The sequence below is a fragment of the Sphaeramia orbicularis genome, chromosome 12, assembly GCF_902148855.1.
Source record: "Sphaeramia orbicularis chromosome 12, fSphaOr1.1, whole genome shotgun sequence".
Classification (NCBI taxonomy): Eukaryota; Metazoa; Chordata; class Actinopteri; order Kurtiformes; family Apogonidae; genus Sphaeramia; species Sphaeramia orbicularis.
Window position 1 is genome coordinate 43,553,896 of NC_043968.1, and position 14,702 is coordinate 43,568,597.

Genomic DNA, 14,702 nt, shown 5'->3' on the forward strand with positions numbered 1-14,702 from the left:
TTTTTGGTTGAAATCAGATTTTTTTTGCATTTTCACATTATAGTTTCAATGCAAATTCCATCAGACTCTTGTGTGAACAGTCTACAGCCCTGAAGTGACGTCACATGCAGCACATTGTTTATGAAAGTAAACATGGATTTTGGATGCATTTCAGTGATGTACATGTGAGACGACATGATGCGACATGACCGTTCAGACTGAAATCACATAGCAAAACATCAGATATGCATCCAATTTAGCAGCATAAATGAAAGTGTCCTGGGTGTGATTAGAAAAATCGGATTTGTGCGGTTCAGATTGTCATCAAAAATCAGATAGGGGTCACATATGAGCAAAAAAGTAAGATTTTTGCTATTTTTCTTGCAGTGTGAATGCAGGCTGTTTAGTATGCAAAAGAAGGTTAAAGATGATGTGACACAATATTGACTAGCAGAATAGTGAATCTTTCATTGAACAAATGTTAAAACTGTTGCAAATCCGGTGTGAATAATTTTGATGCATAAATAAATAAATAAAATAAATAAATAAATAAATAGTTTTGTTGCGTAATTTTTTTTCCAACTTTATTTAAAACATTTAAGTACACAGTACAAAAAATTTGAACGAACAAGATGTCAAAAGGGAAAAAGCATTTGAATATATAAGTTTAAGAAAATAATGAAAGACACAAAGCATAATATATAAATAATAGTATAAAAAGTAAATAAATAAATAAAAATAACAGATCTAACAAATATAAATAAATAAATACAACAGAAAGTTCAGTCAATATTAAATAATTGTTTATAAATAGCCACGGTGTTAGAACTTTTTTTTTTTCTTTTTTTTTTTATGGATAAATTCTAAAGATTTAATATAATTTTCAAATTCCAGTAGGAAGATTTTAAAATTTGGGTGTGTTTTTGTATATTTTTTATGTATATGAAATTTTCCAAATAAGATGAACAAATTTACTACAAATTCTAAATTGTGAATATCATGTTTAAAATATGTAATTACATTTTTGGATGTTATAATTATCTCATTATTACTTTTAGATATCATGTATTTTTCAATTTTGGACCAGAAATTAAAAGAATGTTAGTTTTGTTGCGTAATTTTCGCCCACGAATGTTTCGCACTTTGACGTCATTCTTTGCGACAGGCTTTCATCCGGACCCCGTAGCCTTTATGATAAAAGCTATATATATGATAAAAAAAATTAGAAAAGTGGTGTTTTACCACTTTTCTATTTCTTTAATCGTCATTAGAGACTTTCTAACAGGCATAACATAACCGACTCTGTAACTCCATTGGGGTCCTAAACTCTATGGATGGCGGATGGATACCTGTCTGTAAATGAAAATAGTAATGTGGGTAATTACCTACTAACTCATTTAAATCCGTGCGTTCCGGTGACGTTACGCTCCACCGGACATGTTGTTTGTGGTCTTCGTGAGCTCACCTAAGGACACCTGCGTTGACAGGTAACCCCTACCCCCACTCAAAAACCACACCTGTCACCGCCCACGGAGCAGATTCACACCAGTGGGCTCTTTTACTGCCCCACGGTCTCGTCAGTTAACTATCAGACGTGTCGTAAAACCGTTATTATGTTATCATCGTCTAATTAATTATATCCCTGTAAATGTGAAAACGCCTATGTTTATTCCACTTAATGTAATGAATAATGACTGGAAAAGAAAGAAAAATCTCCTCCATCCTCGAAGGAAAACTAAAACTTCTTTAGGGAAACTCACCTGAACAGTTACAAAGAAACCAAAACCCTTTAGTTTTAGAGAAAAAGACATGTCACAGATGACATGCGCGTGCTCTTCTACACATACATTACTGTGCATAAGCCATAGGCCATCATTAGGTTTGTTGTTTCAGTTAATGACAATGATGCAGTTCTCAGTTTCAGTATAAAGATATGACCAGGATATACAGGAAATATGTGCAGCATTTACCCATAAAGACCCGGTGCTGTTCTTGTGGCAGTTCTCAAATGTATTTTTGTCTATTTTTAATCTTTCCTAAGTCATTTATCACCATTTACTAAACTGTTAATGTTGATGTTCATTAATGGTCAGATTAACCCTTTCAATGCACAGTGGTCACTACAGTGGACAGCTATTCTACAGCTGTTCTCTCGTATATTCATGGATTTTGTGGTTCTTTTCATTTTTTATTTTTATTTTTTATTATCATTATTTTTTTTACACATATCTTTATTAAAGTTTTAAGACACTACATATCTTTTCTGACATGAATTGGTAACATTATGTAGATCTCTCCTGAGCGTAAACCCCCAGAATCACAAGCCCTCCCCATAGTTTTCACACAATTTTTCAGTAAATACATGTTCCTGTGCGTCAAAACTTAAACGTGTGATGTCCAGCTGAGTGGACATTTTTGCAACTTCATGAAAAATAGGTTCATAAGATTTTTTTTTTTTTCCATTATTGTTTTTTTTAATGTATTTTTAACATTTTAAAAATATTTTTTATTTCTTTTATTTTTTAAATTTATTTTTCAGAAGAAATTTTTCAATCGCATTGTTTTTTTCATGCCTAAAGAGGAATAAAAACACTCAGGAAAAAATTTTGATGAAGGTTCTCATAATTCGTGCATGAAAGGGTTAACCCTTTAATGCATAGTGGTCACTACAGTGGACAGCTATTCTACAGCTGTTCTCTTGTATGTTCACAGGTTTTGTTGTTTTAGTAAGTAAGTAAGTAAGTAAGTAAAGCTTTATTTATATAGCACTTTTTAAAACAACATGTTACAAAGTGCTTCACATAAAGGGGAGATAGATCAAATCAAATCAAATGTTAAGCCAATGTACAGAAACCCAACAGAATCCTCCAGGAGCAAACACTTATGACTGGTGACAGTGGCGAGGAAACACAGCCAAACACAGTGGACGCTCATGCATCATCCCATACTCTGCAATTCAGACCATTACTGTAACTTTTCTGTTCTTGATAAACCTGATCTGGAGTAACATGTTTTAGTGTAAATCAGTTGCTAATTGTTATTATTATTATCATTTTGGTTTTTGTTTTACACATTATCTCTGTGAAGTGAGTAACAACTAGTATTAGAGTATGATAAAATATGAGAAAACATCAGATTAGCTGCATTACAAATGTTTTTATTTTATAGTTGTATATCACATTCTGATAATGGGTTTTAATGTTTCTTTGCTTCAAAAATTAAACACATGGTGTCCAGCTGAGTGGACATTTTCTCCATGAAAAATAAGTTCATTTAAAAAATTTCAATTGCATTGTTTTTTCATGCCTGAAGAGGAATAAAAACAATCAGGATAAAAAAATCTTGACTAAGGTTCTTGTAATTCATGCATGAAAGGGTTAAATGAACATAAAATAAGTGTCTCCATCCACTGTCATTGATCAAACTCCATGGATTTTACTGGCGAATAAAGGTTGTAGAAGATGATGGTGTTTCCACATTCACTACTGAGCCTCTGAACGTCCAAATGGGTCATATCTGATGACCATGAAAAGATGACAAACTGTATTTTACACCAATTATTTACATGGACTTGTAAGATTGGTGGCTCAGAAGTTATTAAACATTTTAGACCAGTAGATGTTTGTGGTTGTTGGTGGCTCGTTGGGTCTTTATGGGTTAAAATCCAGTTTTTAAAAAGCTTTTAATTAAGTATTTAGTGTGATCTACTTTTGCACCTAACATGTCTTTCTTTTTGTTTGGACATATATGAGATTTACTGCATTAGTTTTCTGGTATGTTATATCATGTTTTAGTCAACATGTCAGATATGTTTCATGCTGAGGTTACTTTTTTGTTATAGGAAGAGACATCACACCAAATACTAACTATACCCTATGGAAAGCTTCAGATCTGATTTTCTGTGTGCTTTCAATACTGTGCTTATATTTCCTGCATTTTCCCCATTGTAACAGAAGAAAATAGACTAAGAAGTAAATACGTATGCTCCTTACAGCCATGCCAAATCAGCAAAAATAAAGGTGGCTTAAGACTTCTGCACAGTATTGTATTTTCTTTACATTCTTACATTTATCTGTCTGTTATCATCTGTGCTTGAGGTTCATATTTCTGAAGGCCACAACAATTCATGATTTATAAACCCAAGCACTTTAGGTATTTATTGCATTGACTTGTTTAGTTCAACCATTTTCCAGTTTCTAATACAGTAAACTATAATGATTCTATATTTTTTATTCTTATTACGGCTATTTTTACAAATCTTAAAAAAAATTTAAAAAATAAAAAAAAAAGGTGGACCCCTAATAGTAGTGTCACAGAATAAATCTTTTCTCCATCACTATTAAACCCTTCCAATTTAACTGAAATTGAGGTTTAATTTGACCAACCTCACTTACCACGGAGAGCGCACAGTTAAAAGCTATTTTCTCTTGGTGTTGGTCTGTATTTCTTCATTTGTGCCATTGTAGCTTTTTGAAGACAGTTCAGATCCAGTATACTGCGTTATTCTGTCAGTACCCCTTGTAGAATTAAGGGATGTTTCTAAAAAGAGGATTTCATCAGTTCACTCCCCCATTCACATAACCTCTACTATAAGGTGGAGTCATGAGGTTAGAATTCCTGATTTATTAACTGTATCAATGGCACTGACAGGCAGAGAGGGACAGAACAATACAGGAATAGAGTAATTCTAACGAGGAGAGTTAAACATCACCACTTCTGAAAATCAAGGGTTACCAGAGCTCAGCCAGACACACTGCATGATGAAAAATGAGAAAGTCACAGTATATGTGTGAGAGTCTGCTTTAGTGTGTCAGACCTGCTGTTCGTTTATGTTAAATGCTATATCTTTCTGTATATCTAAGTCTAGCACTCATATAGATGCATGGGAAAAATATAATGGTCATAAAAATACGCTGGTAAAATCTCCTAAAATCGGTTATTGAAAAATAATTTTGTGACAATCCTGTTTTATCAGTGAGTATAGAAGTGACATGAGCATTACTACAATGATTCTTGAGCGGCAAAGCAAAATCCTGCCTTGAAGGTAACAGACAGCTTTCCTTTTAACAAAAACACACACACAGTACACGAAGCTGATGTGTCTCGTTCCAGTGTTTCTCATACTGCAGCAAAACAACCATAGTCATCCAAGCTTCAAGCAAACTACCACTCATAATTAATTACGCTGTCGAGAGAAAAAAGGGATCTTCGAAACCAGAGATGAGAGAGGATGAATGGGTGTGGAGGGAAGCAAGTAGTGAAGACAGAGGAGGCCAGAGGAGCTGCTGGTAGGAGAGGAGACACGGGAAATAAAGAATGGATGGATGGAGAAAGAGAGGGAAAACATGTTGGGACTTAAGATGGTGCCAAACGGCAGCCAATAGAAGTGAGAGCTGATTTGTCTACATGGCATTGCATTCCATGTCTGCCCGTTAGCGTTAGGGAATCAGGGAATTGGAAGAGAGAGAGAGATGGAAAGAGGAGAGAGCTAGAGGCTTGGAATTTGTTCTATGAAAGCAGCTGTCAAACAGTGCCTAGCAACACCATTTAAGAAGGATTCTTGGCTGCATTTATCGTAATTACAGCAAAATATCTCTGTCTGTTTGATTCTGAGTGAGCTCCTATGGCACAACATGGCTATAATAGGGGGCAGTTTGAGGAACAATTGAGAGGATATTTTCTTGTGAACATAATATATGCAGTATGTAAGGTATCAGGGCTCCTATCTGGTGTCTAATTAACACTTGTGAATTTGAAGGTTTCACGGACACACTTCAACCCTATAGTTTTTGATACCAAGTTCTAAGTTTGCAGTAGTGGTTGTCAGTTTTCACTCATACTTTTACTTAAATGATTAGTGTAATTGTAGTCACTAATGCTTACTGATACATTGCTTGTGTATCCTGTTGGTAATTGGTCATCTTGACTGAAACCAGACCTCCATTAAGCTCACCTTATTGTTCTCTTCTGAGCTCTGCATTCAATCCAAAGGTCCCTCCCATTCAGTACGTCAACTGCAGTCTAACCCAATCACAGTGAGGCGCCGACGGGAGGCCAGTGGGCTCTTCAACACTCCTCCTAATGATATTAGAGCCTCTTGATCTCCACTGAAGATAAGACACTCTACCAATCTTGGCTTGCATCAGTATCCACTGCACAAAGGCCCAGCCTGAGCCAAGAATGTATGTGTGTGTTTGAGTGACCTTAGTTTGGCATCAAGGACTGTTTGAGCGCTGTAGTCCCTCCAGGGCTCTGTCATTCCCCACTCTCACTGCAGTATAGTGGATGCACTAGTGGTATTGTAACTAAAGACGCAATGCAGAGATGAATATTTCTGTACGGAAAGGAGCTTGAATCTGTTTGTGGGTGCACGTCTGTTTAGAAAAATGAAAGTGTGTGAAATTCATCCCACTGAGCAGGATTAGTAAGTCTCAGAAGTGAAAGAGGGGCAAAAAATGAAAGAAATTGAGCGAGGAGAGGGGATGGGCAGATGTCAGCTGTTTCTCTGAACTCCAGAGGGGTTGTCCAGTTGGATCTTTGCCTGAACCCTTTCTTTGAAATCCTCTGACTCACTCTCAGAAACACAGAAGGATAAAAGGCAAGAGAATATTTGTGACAGAAATTGTGTTTACGCTTGACACACTTTTACTGAACTAGTGATTCACTATTTCTGGCTATGCTTCTTTCGTACAACATCCATTTAGGGTATTTTTTTGGACGCGTTCCTTCATTACCACTGCTTAGCATTGACAATCCCAGGTGACTCACAAGCCACTCCTTTTTACCTGACAGTAGGAGGGTGTAAAAAAGGAAAACATACATGTTAAGCCGCTCAGTTCACACTTCTGTAAGCACAGAAACCCCATGAGTGAGACATGATCCCCCACTGGTTTCCTAACTGCAAACTATGCTAGTTGTTTTTACTGGGCACCTGGCCAAGCTAAAAGCAAAGCTGTGGCGGTGATGTGAAAAAATGTTGGCTGCAAGAGGTGATCATTGCTATTAAAAGTAATCTAGGGTTTTGCAGAATGATCCATTGTCATTCTTTAGGGTGGGCTGCTTTTGTTTGAAGGTCATTGTTTCATCCGTGTAAGAATGATTCCAGCGTTCAACAAATTAAAGTTGTACATTAAGGTTTGATAGGTTATTTCTTCTGCAGCTGTAAAATCTGTATATTAACAGTTTTTCCTTAACAAACTGAATAGATGACTCTCTATGCAGGCAAGTTGTAAAACCCATAAATCTTGTAAACACTGAGCTACATCCCATTTGTTGTACATAGAATGTTGAGGTCTTTCAGTCGTTTTGTGTAATGCATATACTGTATCCAGTTGACAGTACAATCCTCAGGCTTTCTTTGTAATATCAACAGCTCTGTGGTGGATTAGACCTCCTAACCCCGATCTAGACAGGGTATCTGGTGACAGTAATCCATTCTGTTAATCCACGTCTTGATGTAAACACCAAGGACACCGCTGCCTTCTCTCTCAATCCTCTCTGTCCTTCTTTTTTCTTTTCTGCTGCAGCCTTCCTAAGAGAGATGACTGTGCCATCTGTTTCGTGTATCAGTAGGGGTGAGCTTTGTGTGATAGGCGTGTTAAAACTGATCACTTCATCATTGCTAAAGTTTATATTTGCCTTGTATGTGTTTAAGGATTTTAACTGTCCCCTAAGTTATACTTATAATGAAGTGGATAGTAAAATGTATTCAAAATATTACCTGTGATTGTTTTGCACATACTCACTACAAATACCACATGTATGTGTGATGTGATAATCTAATGGATGTAGTTTGTCCTCAGTTGACTTTAGCAAGTTTTCTTTTCAAGCCTCTGGGGTGTTGATGCTACCTAAATTTTTGTACAAATATATCTTAACAATAGTGGTCCTAAATGATGTGACATGCATTTTTTAATTGAAAAATGTCAAATTTCTTCTATAAGAAACATCAGCACAACCCCCTGACCTCCAACCACAAACCCCACTCCTGTAAGCCCTGGAATCCTTGGGAAAACCCTGCTTATATACATGTTTGTGCTGATTTGTGTGAGGGATTTGAACCGGATTTTACAGCATGTGTCTGCTTTCATACATAGAATTATAGTCTTACGTGCTTTCAAGTAATACATAATGAAGCAATATATAATGCGATCTATTTGAGCATGATTGAATTTCCCCCCTAGGGATTCATAAATGAATCTAAATCTGAATCAGTGTGTCTGTGTTCTCCAGTTATCTGAATAATAATAATGAGTCATGAATACCCCTGTGCTCTGTTGCTATTTGTCATTGCATGGTTGTGTTGGTAAGTGTTGGTGCTTAGTTTTCCCTTAGCAACTGCTTCTCCACAGGAACATGCTTGGGTATCAGAGGCCTGCACTTTTTCCCTCACCGACTAAATAGCTGAAAAGCCTCAGTTTATTTTTTTCCTTTAGTTTATTTGGTGTGTGCCAGCGTTATTGGGCGGGGGGGGGCATAACATGCTGTAGTTGCCAGGCTGTAATGCAAGTTTGTGTGTACTGGAGGGCATTCCCGCTCTGAGCTTGCTGTGTTTGTGTTTGGTTTATGCAGTGTGTGTCAGAGTTGGAGGGTGTGCCTTGGTGTGTAGTGGTATGGATGTTTGTGTATAGCCGTGTGAACCTGTGAGTGTGTGTGACTGTGATTATACTGGGGGAGTGCAGGGACTCAGTGTTTTCTTCCAGTCCCAGTGTGTGGCTGCGATACAGAGTGACGCTTATTCTTCTGATCAGTGCCAGATCTCAGCGGGGGAGGGAAGCGGGTGGAAGTTTGGGGGGGACTTCACGACTCCAGTCAGTACAACCACTGATCTGGGACACACATCTCGGCTTGCTTGTTCTCTCTTTCCTCGTCTGCCTCTGCGTCCCTGTCTGTTTTTTTTTTTTTTTTTTTCCTTTCTCTGGCCCCCTCACTTACTGATGGTTGCTGTTTTTGCTGTCATTCCACACTAATATTAATACATCACAATACTACCACTGCTGCTGCTACTATCAGAGATAACTCTCAAAAGATCACATATGTCGCCTCAACTGCCTCTAATAATAGATCCCAGTGCACATGCAAAAGTCACGAGAGATGTAACCAAGATGTCAAGAAAGACCTTGTATTAACAGACTCACAAGAGCAGATGATGACTTGAAGGAGTGTTAATGAGAGCTTTAACCATAACAGCGATCTAACACACTGACCCTTAATAACTGATCATGTGACCCACAAAGAGGCACATTGGTTGACAAGAAAGGCTGTGTTATGGATATTAAAAAAAAGGTATAAACTTGTACATTGGTAGTTGATGGTTAAATATCTAACTCTTCCTCCTATTTAGGAACAGGTCAGACCAAATTAAATCATAAAATCTTAAAATAAATTGTAACTGGATTCATGTGTTAGAGGATGTGACGATGAAATGTGATCTCTTGACTTGGTCACAGTGGAAGTCCCATCTCTAAGACATCTATAAGACCGTCTTACATCCTTCTATCAATGCCCACTCACAGATAGACACAGAACTGACTGACCTTCATGTAGCTGGATCAAGACAAGCTGTTAATTATTCATTACCTGACCTTTTCCTTTCTTCCTTTTAACTTTGCATGACTTGGTTCTTTTAAACTGTACTTATGTTCACATGCTGTTTTCATGTCTCTCTTTGTGTGTTAGTGCAGGGTTAAGTCTACACACTCATTGTTGTCTCAATTGTGCGTGTGCTAGTGGTTGTCATTCATTCACCTCTCTTTACCCTGGGACTGATTTCCCAGGATAAGTGTGCAAAAATAATCTTTTTTTCTTGTTGAATATAAAAGATTATGTGTAATTACCCTACTTCTTACTCACTCATAATCTCCTAATCCAATTGGACTCATAGTGTTTTATGAATATGACATTTATTTTTGAATGTTTCTACACTGTGAGAAGTTAAGCTGTTTACCAAAGATTTTGACAGTTTCTTCATTTTCATGTCATTTCTTCAACATAAATGCCTTTCCTTCCTTAGACTATAAATAGTGAGAGATTACTTTGTTGAGGCATGCTTTTTGTGGCGTCTCTCCCAATTGTCACGTCTGGCCTTAGCTCTCCATTACACAATCATCACCAAAGCAAATAGCTCCTGACACATCCATAATAGCACTGGCTAATATGTTGCGCCTGAAATGAGCTTTGCAGACTCAAAATACTTTCTCTGAAACAGGGCAATTTGATGCAGTTGATCTTTGGACTTGTTACATCTACCAAAGAGGCTGTATTTTCCTTGTCTGTCTTGTCTGGATGATTTTTCATTCATTCATTTTGATGAAAGAATAGGGTATGGGTCGGGCTGACCTTTTTTCACGTGTTCTAACCTGGCAGAGGTATGTTCCTTCTCTCTGAATCATAATTAACAAGTGGTGCCAGGCACAACAAACCCCACCCCTTGCACGTATTGTAGCTTATTTTGACATGTATCCAGCTGATGTCATCATGTCTATGCATGCGCTGATGTCAGCAAATCAATTGCCTCTATATATGTGCCAAGTTTGAAGTAAATTGAAACAAAATTTATGTTTTTATAGACATGTGAAATCTTGCCCATTATAAGTAAACTAGCGCATTGACCTGTGGAAATCCATGGGTTCTAGCTGAGCTAAATTTACTGGTGTAATACTCAGATTAAGAAAAAATATAATGGTCCTCATTTTTTATTGAAATCAAAGTAACAGATAAGAATGCTTTCATAGTTACCTTATATATTTGTTTGAAAGGGCTTTACATCATTACTGTATGACTTCATCACATTCACATTAGTTGATGACTTGATTTACTGGTGTAACACACAGATTAGGAAGAAATAGAATGGCCCTCATTTTGTTTTGTATTGACATCGTCGTGGCTGACATTGTTTGCTGCTGTGAATGGACTTGTAAAACCATTGTAATTTTAAAAATACCTCCAAAAGTATTGGTCATATCAGTTTTGGCTTGTCTAATCCTTGACCCAAAATACAGTAGTACTCCCAAAGGCACAGGCTAGCTCTGTTCAGTTTTTCAGTTATAAAGCACGTACACATGCACGCATGCACGCACACACACAGAGGTCACTTGGCTTTTATAATATAGATGGGAGAAAAAAAAAAGTAAAAAATTCATAAAAAATTTGAACTTAGACCTATTTTTCCCAAAATTTAATCACATCTGTTCTGGGCCACTGGCAGTCTATAAACTCAATTTGGTATGAATTCAACCAATAGTTTTGCTGCTACAAACAGTTGAAATTTTGCCCATTATAAGTATATGGGGATTTCTGGCAGATTTCAGGGCAGAGAAAATATCAAACTTATTTTCTAATATATCGTACTCACATTTGAGTCTCACAGGTAAGGATAATGTGTTATTTTTGCTCACGGAGCCTACAATACTGGAAGTGTGTGGGAGATAGTTTGGTGCTAATCTTGAATTCCTTAGCACTGTTTGATATCTGTGGAGTCACAGATATGCTTGTATGTGCACATATACGAGCATGTGTTTGCCTGTTTGAGTGAATCTGGCGCCTAGCTCAGAACAGTCACATACTCAGGTCACAGACTTCCCTACCTTTTGGATGTGATTCACAATGTGTCACATCAGTAGTTTAACAATGCTTTATCTAAACTTAATCAGCCAGTGCATGAACAGTCATTTTTGGAAAGCTGATGAAGTATTTTGTCAACATAATTACAAGTTATTTTGCTGCCGTGCAGCATTTTACACTTGCATAAGAGCTGGCAAGGAAACAGGCATGTGTTAATGGCACACAACTGGATAAACTATGAGGAATAATCAGGCCGTCTTTGTGTGCGACCCAGTGTGTGTATATGTGCGTCTGATATATAAATCCTCAGAACCAAAGCAAGCTTTAATTAATGGTGCTTGATGATCAGCAGGCAAAGGCAAATACAAACTAAACAAGCTTGCTCCCCCATCAGGGAGCATAATTGCATTTCACCAACAGATTCATGTTGCAGACACACTGTTTTTACTGAGTACCACTGATTAAGACTTTCTTCATTCAGGATTTGAATGTTTTATGTTCGTAAAACTCCTATTTGTGTCTCAAGGGAGACTACTGGGTGCCTGTCGTTCCTTGTTTTGTTTTGGAGATCAGCTGCATGTAAGTAGCATAGTGTTAATACTCCCGAGGATAGGTGGATGCGAAGGTGGTATAACAGCCTCCTTTTCTGTCTGTCGCTCTGTTTCACACCCTCCATTTCTCTCCTTTCGTCTTCTTTCATCTCTCCTCTTTGTCTTTTTTCTGTCAATTGCATATGAAAGAAGTTTTTCAGAGGAACATTTGGTATTGCTGCCCCCACCACAGGTTCCTGAGGTGAGGTTGGAGCTACAGTGGTCCTCTGTACTAAATTAATAGGTCACTACTCTGTAATTTTTAAGCTAACATTATGTTTTTACTGCCCTGTCATTACTCCAGCAGCCTCCACTTGATCCTTTGTCTGTCTTTGATTTTTCTTAGCTTTTGCCTTAATATTCTGCAATCAATACCTGGTGTTTATTGATGGCTAAGGTTACAGTTACTTAATTGTAATACCAGTTTAATTTTTTTTTAGGAATGGATCCTGCAGAGCTACTTTATTTATTGATTTTTAATAACAGAAACAATACATGGTAACGGCAATAAAAAGAATACAATACAAGGCTTGAGGTGGGTTCAGAATTTAGCTGCAGAAATTCAATAACTAGGCTTTTTCAAATACAGGCTACAGTGGAGTTCCAAGATCCGTCCTTCATTTATCTGTTGGAAGACCACAGTAGGTCTATTGAAAACAGGTCCATTTAGTCCTTGTACTGCTTAAGGAAATAATTTTCTTGGCTGATTGGAAGGCCAGTGCTATATTATTATGTACTAGCTTCGGTTGTGCTTCACAGTCTTAAAACTGCAGGAAGTGAAATCAGGTGAAAAAACATCAGAATTTGAACGTGCCACTTCCTTCTGTGTTTCCCCTCTCAATCAAAATCAAAAGACCAAACATACATTTTGATGAATCTGACACTGATGTGACAAAGAGAAGCCACTTTTCCAAGCTCCCATGTTGAGCCATGGAGTAGAGCAGTAGAGTCGAGTCAGAGGAAGCCTGAGCATCGGTAATTACAGCTGCCAATCATGGATTCAACCCCCCCATACCTGTCTGATAGGATAGATTTTCCACAGCCCGAAAACTGAGTCCACAAAAGTGCAGCAAAAACTCTGCAGCGTTAAAGGGGTTCTGGTATTTGATCTGTGTTTCTTCATCTTTTTCTTTTTCCTTCCTACCTTACCCCTGCATTCTTTGTCACTGATTGTCTCTATTTTGGTCTGCCTGGTACTTGATGGATGGGAGATTGGTAAAACAGCAGCTTGGTTGTGTTTGACATGATCAGAATTTGTTAATGCTTGGATATGAGGCTGAAATTATATATATATATATATATATATATATATATATATATATATATATATATATATATACACACATATATACCTAGACAGTTAAGGCCACCCTTTAATGATGCATACTTTCATAATGATTACTGTACAAAGTTTCTGAAGACAGATTTAATTTCCATTCTGGTAACATGACAGCTGTACAAAAAACTTAATGCTCTTCTCAAGATTTGGCTGCAGCTAAAAATAAATTCTTGTTTTGTGTTTTTTGCTATGACTACTGGCAGTAGGCAAAAAACTTCCTTGATATTGCTCAATAAAATGTTTGTTTTACTGATAGGCTTTTGCATTTAGTGTGACAGACAACCTCTCACTTTGCTTTACTATGAGTGACACTTCAAGGGTATTCCATCTTCAGTTAGTGCTTCTGAAATAAGCACCTTGTTTCTTATGAACTGAATATGAAAACAAAAGCTATGTGTATTACCTGTAAGCAAGACACAAAATATTTCAGTGAGGTTAACGTGCTGGTTTTAGATTTTGTAAAGCATATTGTGACATTCCAATCCAAGATACATTTTAGCCGAGGGGTTAAAGAACTTCTTGTGATCGTTAAACTAGTACCTGGTTACTACCTAGGCGAACAACACTCATAATTCCATGCTTGGGCACTGGAGAGGCATAATGAGTAGGCTGTTCACACAGGGGACTACTGTGTTTACAGGAAGTGTTGTCATTTCCTCTTGATAATCTCCACTGGTGTGTGTCTTCCACTGTTTGCTGGTTACTTCAGTTTTATTCACAACTTGCACCATTTTATTTAAACTGCAGGATTTTATACAGCATCTGCATGCAGGCGGAGTGTGTGTTTGTCTGTTGTGAATATATGCTTAATGTTGAGACTTTGCAAATGACCTAAGGACTATAGGGAAGCCAATTTCTGCAACCACCTGCATTTCCTCCCTAATTATTCCTTTTCTGTCCATAAACCTTTTGTTATGTGTGTGTGTGTGTATGTACGTTAAAGAGAGAAAGAAGGTCTTTTTTTCTCTGCTAGCAGTGTCAGCAGGTGAGCTGCCCTAGTGGGAGAAAAGAGAAATCGCCAAAGCATGCAAATTGCTACTCCAAGGGGAGAATCAATTAGGTGCATAGCGGTTTGAACAGAAAGGCAAGGAGGGGTGGACAGGGGCAAGGGGCCGTGCAGAAAGATGCTGCAGTACCATGCTGATCACCTCCACTGAGACTATGCATTATTCCACCTCTACTGTCTTCTTTGAGCTTCGTCAAAAACTGGCTTTCAATCCTCTACTGAACTT

The 14,702-nt window shown here is 37.5% G+C and overlaps 1 protein-coding gene across 1 annotated transcript in view; it reads left to right on the forward strand.

Annotated features, from left to right (window-relative positions):
• The window catches only part of plxna4 (plexin A4), a 231,693-nt gene that overhangs the window by 13,621 nt on the left and 203,370 nt on the right, over positions 1–14,702 (forward strand). The window lies entirely within an intron of this gene.